This window comes from Palaemon carinicauda, chromosome 21 (assembly GCF_036898095.1).
Source record: "Palaemon carinicauda isolate YSFRI2023 chromosome 21, ASM3689809v2, whole genome shotgun sequence".
Lineage (NCBI taxonomy): Eukaryota > Metazoa > Arthropoda > Malacostraca > Decapoda > Palaemonidae > Palaemon > Palaemon carinicauda.
In genome coordinates this window covers 19,866,851-19,875,767 of record NC_090745.1, presented here as the reverse complement: position 1 = coordinate 19,875,767, position 8,917 = coordinate 19,866,851, and the positions used below count along the sequence as shown (strand labels likewise).

General features: G+C 39.9%; 1 protein-coding gene across 1 annotated transcript in view; it reads left to right on the top strand.

Annotated features, from left to right (window-relative positions):
- The window catches only part of nonC (serine/threonine-protein kinase Smg1), a 357,997-nt gene that overhangs the window by 348,638 nt on the left and 442 nt on the right, over positions 1-8,917 (top strand).

Sequence of the window (8,917 nt, the reverse complement as noted above, 5' to 3'; positions counted from 1 at the left end):
GGTAACAAATGACAAGTCATCACTAAAATCCAATACTAATCCAGCAATCCCTTGGTTATTGCAGTTGCTCCTTTCCTGCCCCCCCCCCCCCTCCATGATAGTTGAAAAACTGCATAGTATAGGTTAATTTTTCATATTTTCTTATTTCCTTTATAAATTTAAGCTTTTATAAAGCCTCCTCACACTCTTATAAGCCTGTTTGACACTCTTAAAAAACTTTTCAAGGTAAAACTTACTGTACACATTCTTCATCATCATCCGTTACTAGTCTACTGCAGAACAAAGGCCTCAGACATAATATCCTTCCACTTGCATCTGTTTATGGTCTTCCTATGCCAGTCCACACCTGCAATCTTTCTTATTTTGTCACTCCATTGTTAATTCTTCCTTCCTTTGCAATCTCTAGAGACTCCTCTATTATCTGACATTCTCATTTGTGGCCTGCCCATGTCCATTTCTTTTTCTTGCATGTTGTTAGAATAACCTATACTTTAGTTTGCTTTCATATCTTATGTTGCTCTTTTTTTATCTGTTAGTGTTATTCCCATCATTATTCTTTCCATATCTCTCCGTGTTGTAACTAGCCTATATTCTAAGGCTTTAATAAGGCTCCAAGTTTCTGATGCATTAAGTTAAAACTGGATCTCATGAAATATTTTTCTTTTTAGAGAAAGTGACATGTAACGTTTTCATAATCTCATTTTGTTTTCCAAAAATTCTCCATACCATGGTTATCCTTCTTGTAATTTTGGTCTCGTATCCAGGGGAACACTGTCTGTCCTACGTACGTATATTCATTAACAATCTCTAAAGGTTCGTCCATAACTCTTTTCATTTGTTGTCTGCATTTTCATTTTCTTTTATCTTAGTTTTACTCATATTTACTTTCAATCCCACATTTCTGCTTTCTCTATTCAAATCTATCATTTGAAATTCCTCCCATGACTCACTAAACATGACTATATCATCTGAAAATCTCAAGTTCTTAAGGTGTTCCCTATTACTATTAATTCCTACATTTTCTCAATATAAATTTTTAAAAACTCTACTTCTAGGCATGCTATGAATAATTTAGGAGATGGGGTCTCCCTGACTTTCTCAATCTGAATTTTCTCTCTATATGTAGTTTTAGGATTGCGGTGTATAAATACAGTATCTTCAAGTGTTCTAACATAAGATTCATCTATTCTTTGTCTTTCTCGTAGCGTATAAATGCCATACATGTGGCTTGTCATATTCTGTTGATTTTTCCATTAGCTGGTTAATTATGATATGATCAATTGTTGAATACTCACTTCTAAAGCCTGCCTGCTCTCTTGATTGTTTAGGGTCCTGCTGTCTTTTCATTAGGCTTAATATGATCTTTGTAAATATCATATATTCCAGAGAGTAAACTTATTGGGCAGTAACTTTTTTGTGAATTAGTATAATGGTAAAATTTTTCCAAGCTGTAGGTATAGAGCATTCTTGCAGACATTTTGTGTAAGTTGAGCGAGTTTTACTACTATGAAATCTTCTCCATCTATTATTGAATCAATTGTTATGCCATCTTCCTCTGCTGCTTTGCCTCTTTTTGTATGCTTTTTAATGCTTTCTTTACTTCTCCTACTGTTACGTTTGGTACAGACTCAGGTGTTACAGTATTTATATTGGCAGAGTTATTTCTTTTATCACTATTGTATAGAATTCCTATGCAATTTTCAACACTCCATGTCTAATTGCTAATATTTCCATTAACATATTTTAAAGCAAACATCTGTTGGCATCCTGTTCCAAGTTTTCATTTTATATGCTAAATTTTAGTTTTTGGATAGTTAGTTCTGCTAATTCTATTTCAGCTCTTGGATTTTGCCATCATTTTCAATCTTTTCTTTATCATGTTATTGGTCTTTTCAGATAGTTTTCCTTGATCTTGTTTTGGAATTTTTCCTCCTATCTCTTGTGCTGATTACAATCCAAATTTTGTAAAATTACAGTTCTTTTCTTCTTTACTCGCTTCCATTTCATCATATAGGTGGGAGTACATATTTTTTATTTCTAAACTAAACTCATTAAATTTTTCTCTAATTAGTGTTTATTTTCTGAACACTCATTAACATATGTACTGAAAGTAAAACAGTTGTTGTTATCCAAATCAAATTGTTAATAGCAAAACGGCTGTTTTTCATTTGGTTGTTTATACCCGTGTGCTTTACTAACAATACTTTCAACTTTCATTATCTTTTGCTTTTTTAACTTATTGAACTAGAAGTTGGTGTAAAGAGGTTAGTTTATTATAATTTAGTCTCATAAAAGGAACTCTCATGATATACATGGGTAAAATCATTTTTATGGGTGAAACTGTGGTGCTTACACAATAAGCAAGAGCACCACAATAAGCAAGTTCGCAAGTATTACACGATTATATGCAGTATTTCTGTACTCTATTAATTTTTAGGGCCAAAAATTATTCAAAATAAAAAATATATGAAAAATATTAAAACTTAAGTCTTCAGAAAACTGCTATATAGATTTAAAGGAGGGAGAGATTATCTACTTGGCCAAAAACTCAAGAACTCTATCAAGAGATCAAGAAACAATAGGAGTCAGTGGAGATGGTCTATGCAAAGCAAAAGATGATGATTTCATGAAACCTTTCTGAGTCGAGATCCACATCAAATACTCATTAGAGAAGTTCTTTCAAAGCTAATTTATATGACAGTATAGCTGATGGCTGGAGCCTCCTCTCAAAGTGGCAAACCAGAAAGGAAGCCAAGAAGTTCAGGGTCAAGTTAGTAAGGTGACTGGCACCTTAGAAAAGCCATCCATATCTTCCACGCATATTGGTAATGACTTGTGGATAAAGATCTCTTCCAACTCATCAAATAAGTCAAGTTGTGGGTTGAGAAACTTTCTTGAAAATAAGGGAGAGAAAATCCAAGTGTGTAGGTTCTGGGTCAGAAAGGAGAAAGAGAAGGTAATCTGCCTTCTTATTTCTTGATACAGCTGTGCAGATGCTTTGTCTCAGATGCTGAAGCAGTGGATACCACAGACTGTTGGGCCAAAGTGGTGCTATTAGCACAGGTGTCCTTGAAAAAATCATGAAGGATATTCAAAGCCTTCAAAATCAAACTCGTCAGAGTACACAGATAGAATGACGACCATCTGCTCCAATTTAGATTTAGAGCATCTCTTGCCACTACCTGAGATTCCACATTCAGAGCTACAGTGTGAAAGTTTGCGGTTCTCTTTTGTAGCAAACAGGTTTATTTGAGCGTGGGAATTAGCTCCAAAATCTGAAAAGAACTCTGGTTCACAGCTCATTCGGTATATAGGAATGACTGCCTGGATAAGTCATCTACCATTACACGAGTGAACCCAGTAATGGAATAGTGAGAGGAAAGCATTTCTCTCCTGAGGGAACTTCATAATGTAAGGGTCACTGCATTGAGAGGCAATAGACAGCTACTGGGTTGTTTACAAAGATCTTTGCATGGGAGTTCCTTCTTGGGCCAATGTTCTTCGTCAGAAATACCACAATCATTTCCAACAAGTTAACATGAAATGCTGCAAATTGAGGGGACTATTTTCCAAACATAAAGGTCTCCTCTGAATGACCTTCCCAACCTGATCATCTAGAAATAATCGTGGTTATTGGGGGAGGAACCAATGAGAACAACATGGCCAAGGAATTTGATGTCATCCATTGCCTGAGAATTCTTTTGAAATGACTGAGCAGCTGAGCTCGATGGTCCAGAAACTTCTTCCAAATCACCCTTCTCCATGCTCAAATGAGGTCTTTCAATCTGTTCTTTAAAACCATTTCAATTCTTAAGGCAACCTGAAATACACCAGGTCATAACTATTATTAATACCTGTGACATCTTCAGGTAGGTTGGGGAGTATTTTGGCTTTGACAGCAAACCCACACGTGAATACTAAGAGAATCCTTTTGAAAGCTTATTCAGAAAAAAAAAAAAAAAGCATTGATGAAGGAGGCTTGTCGGACTTAGTGCAACAATCTGTAAAGTATTGTGTCTACAATGAGGCAATTTTTGCAGTTCTCCTTGTAGGACTTTTAGTTTTGTCAATACTAGTCTGCAGCTATCGAAGAAGAGTACCACTACAAAATTTGCCCACTTGCCAACATTTTAGTAAGATTATGAGCCTCATCCGCCAGTATCCAACCTGCAACGCCTTTACGCTGGACTCTGGCTAAGAGCTGCCTGTCTCAATGTAACCTTGCTTCTACTGCCCTGCCCCACCATCAAATGGACCTGATAATAGCTGATATGTTGATGAGGATGAGGAATTATGTGCATGCCCTGTGAATTGATTGCGAGATGAAGGCTTGGACATGAGCCTAACCTCTCAAACATGACCAAACTGCCTAGGGTCAGGGGGCAAGGAGAAATCTTGACATGACCGATAGCCCAGCTGAAGGGAATTTCTAATTCAGAGTCACCTCAATCCTCACTGCATCTTGCATCCTTAGGGATGTTTCTGTAGCCTTCATCTTGAACAACTAACCCATAAGGCATTGGGACACACTTGTTTTATTCTTAGTCAAGATGGTGAACAATCAAGGTGCGTCATTTGGAGTCAACAAGCCATAACCAATGTGCCAGTAGTAAATAGTGTTCTTGGGACATCTTGGGAGGAGCAAGTTCCTCTTTAACAAATGAACCATACCACCTGATACCCCCTTACTTATGGAATCATGTGCACTAACCTAGATGAAGTTGGAGACCATAAATCATGTAAAATTTATGATGGTTTGTAAAGAAACAATAAATAACCCATTTGATATAAGAACTATCCATGTATTCATTCTTACGACATTACAAACTTCTGAGTCATTTATATGGGGGTTACTTCTACTGTAGTTTCATTTTCTACGGCCAGACAATCAAAAAGAAATCGGTAGACTACATCATGCTGCGTTGTTGGACAACTGCTGCTCATTACACACTACGCTTGCATCAAGCACTTGCCCACAACACGCCTGGCCGTGAAGGAGGTCGGGCGTGCCTTCCTTCTTGCCTGCAATTAGACAACTTCATCGCCTACTCGGCAGAACCTCCATGTGAGTATTGTAGCGAATGATCCTCCCAGTGGGAAAGATATCGTTCTTGCTGTAAACGATCTAAGAGAGATTGTTCCCCTCCTTTGCCTTCTGTTAAAAGTTTTAAAGGCTGCTTATAAATGGCCGAGGCAAGGGACAGTGACATTGCCCTATCAAGCAGGACAATGCCCAAGAGGCAGACAAAATATACATATGAGCAGCACCCAAACCCCCCTCTCCACCCAAGCTAAGACCAGGGAGGGCCAGGCAATGGCTGCTAATGACTCATCATATATACCTGTAGGGTCCCCCAAAATCCCCATCCTTAGCTCTCAAAGGTGGGTATGATTGCAGCAACCAAAGAAACTGAGTGGGACTCGAACCCCAGTCTGGCGATCACCAGTCAGGGACGTTACCACATAGGCCACCACAACCCTTAGTAGTGAGAATAACCATAAGTTGGGTTCAGCGGCGAGCATTATCTCCCCGCTTAGTTCTTCGTGTCAGGAGCCCTCTGAGGTTTCTGTCATGTAGGTCAATGGCCATAAATTTGTTATGTTATCACCTAGTGTTAATAGTGTGCAGTATGAGATCGATCCTGTTCTTATAGCTATAATCCCCTCGCTGCGGCCGCTTTGCTCCCAGAGCCGGATCCGTGAGATGCTTCTATCCCTGATTATACTGTTTTATCTAAATCTCCCCCTCCCCCCACGACTGAATGGAGATTTATATTTATCAGATTTTGCGGATAAGATGTTCACCCCTTTAGAAGTGTGTTTCATCAGAACAGTGAAAGCATCCTCTCGTTCCCAGAGGGACCTTAGCGTTGAGCCTGTTGTTTCTCTCTGTTCTGAGGCAGCCTTATTGAAATACCCATATTACCAGTCTCCAGCTTGTATTAATGAGTAAAGCCTGCCTCGTATCTCTTCTAAACAGTAGCTGGAATGAAACGAGATTTGTGATCTCTACTGTTAGGGTGGTTGGACCTCTGCGTCCCCTCCCCCACACAAGAGTTGACAATGCCTTCATGCTCAAAGCAGACCTCTCCTTCAAAGCCTAATAACTCTCTGAAGTCTAGTGTAACTATTCCTGCCCTACCAAGAATTTCTTTGTAGAATACAGTTAGGGCAAACGTTCATATCAAATCTGAACGCTCCACTGTATTTAAACAGCATGACGTCATTGTGTGTGAAATTACTACCCCACAGTCTGTGCAGGCCAACAGGTCCAAGCAACTTGTCAACCCCTAAGTATCATGAAGTCACTGAACGCGCCGCCGCCATCTTGACGCGTGAGAGTATTCCACCGCTTCATAGTGATACTTGGAAGAATGAGCCTACAGTTTAGTAGAACCTCCCTACATCGGTTCAGAATTTCCCGGAGTTTTACAAACTTTCGGTTAGGAATCAACAGGATAAAACATCATCCTACGCTAAGCTCAAACCCACTTATCATATAGATAAACCTCGTTCTAGCAGTCAGTCTGACTATCATGATAATCATGATACTCGTTTTTCGGAACGGCATTCCCTTCCAGAGAATTCATTGCAGGTACTGAAAGGGGGATAAGGTGCGCGGAAAGTTTACCCCCCTTTCCGAGGATCAATCGCCCATGTAACATAGAAGAACAGCAGACAAAATAAACGTGGTTCTTGCCGTAGGCGTTCTAAATGCGGGCTGAGAACTCTCTCGCCTAGCCAATCGAGTTCTGAGAGACTTCAATACCTCGAATAGGCTATAGAGGCAAACGTTCTTATTACGGAAGTAAACTGGATTCTTCCCACTCCTTCTTCCCCTCATTACTTAAGGGAGAGGAAGGATATTAGAGGAAAAATTAAGGGGCTCCGTTAAAATGTTATGATCTCATCTGGATATCATTACCATTGATGACTCCTTGGAGAGCCTCATTGCAGACACAAGATCTGCTGATGTACCTGCTTTTCAGGCCCTGGTATCTAGCTCTTAAAACCTCACATTTATTAAGATTATGAACCTCATCCGCTATTTAAAGGGTTTTGTGCGCTATCAACACTACCTTCCCCCACTCTTAGAGCCCCAAACTCAGGTTTGACGTTGCTCTCTCTAACCAAACTAAGGACACATTTGAGTTTCTGAATACTCAAGTCTCCGCTACAGAAAACTCGCTAAAGGCGAGTAGATTCTCAAAGTTTCCTCCCTTACCTCTGTCGTGCCAGAAACGTTTTTACCTTAACTCTGGCGCCTTTCAGAGTCCGCTTCTCCATTGATCCTTATGTTGCTAACTTAGTATTATCAGTATTGGCGGAAAGACTACCGAATTTACCCATCACAATTTCAGGACCAGGACTGGGTAACATGAAGGTAGCAGCCACGTCCGTAATAAAAGCATGCTCTAAATAGAACATTTTCTTATTTTGCCGTATCACGAGACCTCAAGGACGAATATGTACAGGAACAGTTCAAGGAAATTTCAAGATCGGACGCTAAAGCCATAGAGTTCCTCCTTCATCAGAACATCTTCCTTTTGGGAAATTGCATTCTGAAGAGACACAATGCTGTTCTAGCCAGATGCTGTAGACAGCTGGTCCCTAGATTAACTCTGGTCCTAACAAACTCAGACCTAGTTAACTCTCCCTCCCTTTTTCCGTCCTCAGATGTAGCGAAGGCGGTTAAAAAGAAAGAGAGGCTGGGACAAAACAGAGCAGCGGCACTGAGTTTGCCCACTCCACAGAGACGACTTAACCCTCCCACGGATGCACAACTTGGGAGGCAGAATCCTAGACCCACCTTTCGTTTGAGAGGACATCTCTTTAGTCGAAAAGGAATTTGCGACAGTTCACCCTAGGTAGGACACTTGGAGGAAAAATAACTCGAGGCACCCTGACCCGCATTAGGTGAAGCCAGGTTTACCAGTCAAACTGTAGGTTCTCGATTCCCTAAAGGCAGGCAGGTGCGTGTTATCATGGGCTCAATCAAATCCTATTTAAAGCATCTTACAGAGTATTAAGTGATTGATTCCTGTATGTATTTTTTTTCTATGTTATTGTTCTCGAAATTGAAAATTATTGATAACCTGAGACATAAAACATTTAATAATTTTACAGAAAAGGTATCAAAGATAGATATGTGTAAAAGAGACAGTAAATGATTAACAATAACACGTGGCTCTGTAGGAATCTTTGGTTCCTCACTGCCAGAGCTAGTGTTATTGTGAGCACTGGCCGCTCCAAAATGAAAAATGCCAGAAACACCATTTCCTTCTGGTTGAGATAAACTTTCATGAAAGCCTATAAATCCTCAAGGGAAGCATCTCCGAGGTCCTCCCCCCCTAAAGCACATGATATACGTGGGCTTGCTGCAACCCTAGTGTTCTGCAAAAGCCACTTGGTAGCACCAAGTTCTAAAAGCAGGAGTCTGGAAGAGACAAACCACTACCTTACAGATTGGACAAAAAGGTCCTTAGACACCTTTTCAGTAGGCTCTATTGTGGCTGCACAACAAATATTCTAACTTTGAGCTCTTATAGGACAAGTAACTGCTCTTATCCCAGGCATTGGTTATTCTCTACATTATAAGGGTAAATATAATGAGTATAAAGGCGAATGGCGATTTTGATCGGACTTGAAGCCCTCACTTGAAATTCCCCTAATGCAAGTAAAAATACCTTTTGTTTTGTGTATTGGCTGATATATGAAACACTTGATGTTCATATAAACCCTGGCAAAGCTCTCTAGAATGGAACAGGCCACCTTATACGAGCCGGCTACACTGTTCACAAATAATTCACTTTTATCTCTTAGAGAGAAGGGAAGACCTCTTACTTTCACCGAGACTTCCTCCCAGCTAAGGAAGAGCTCATAATAATGACTCAAAAGTTTGTATCTGTATAATAAT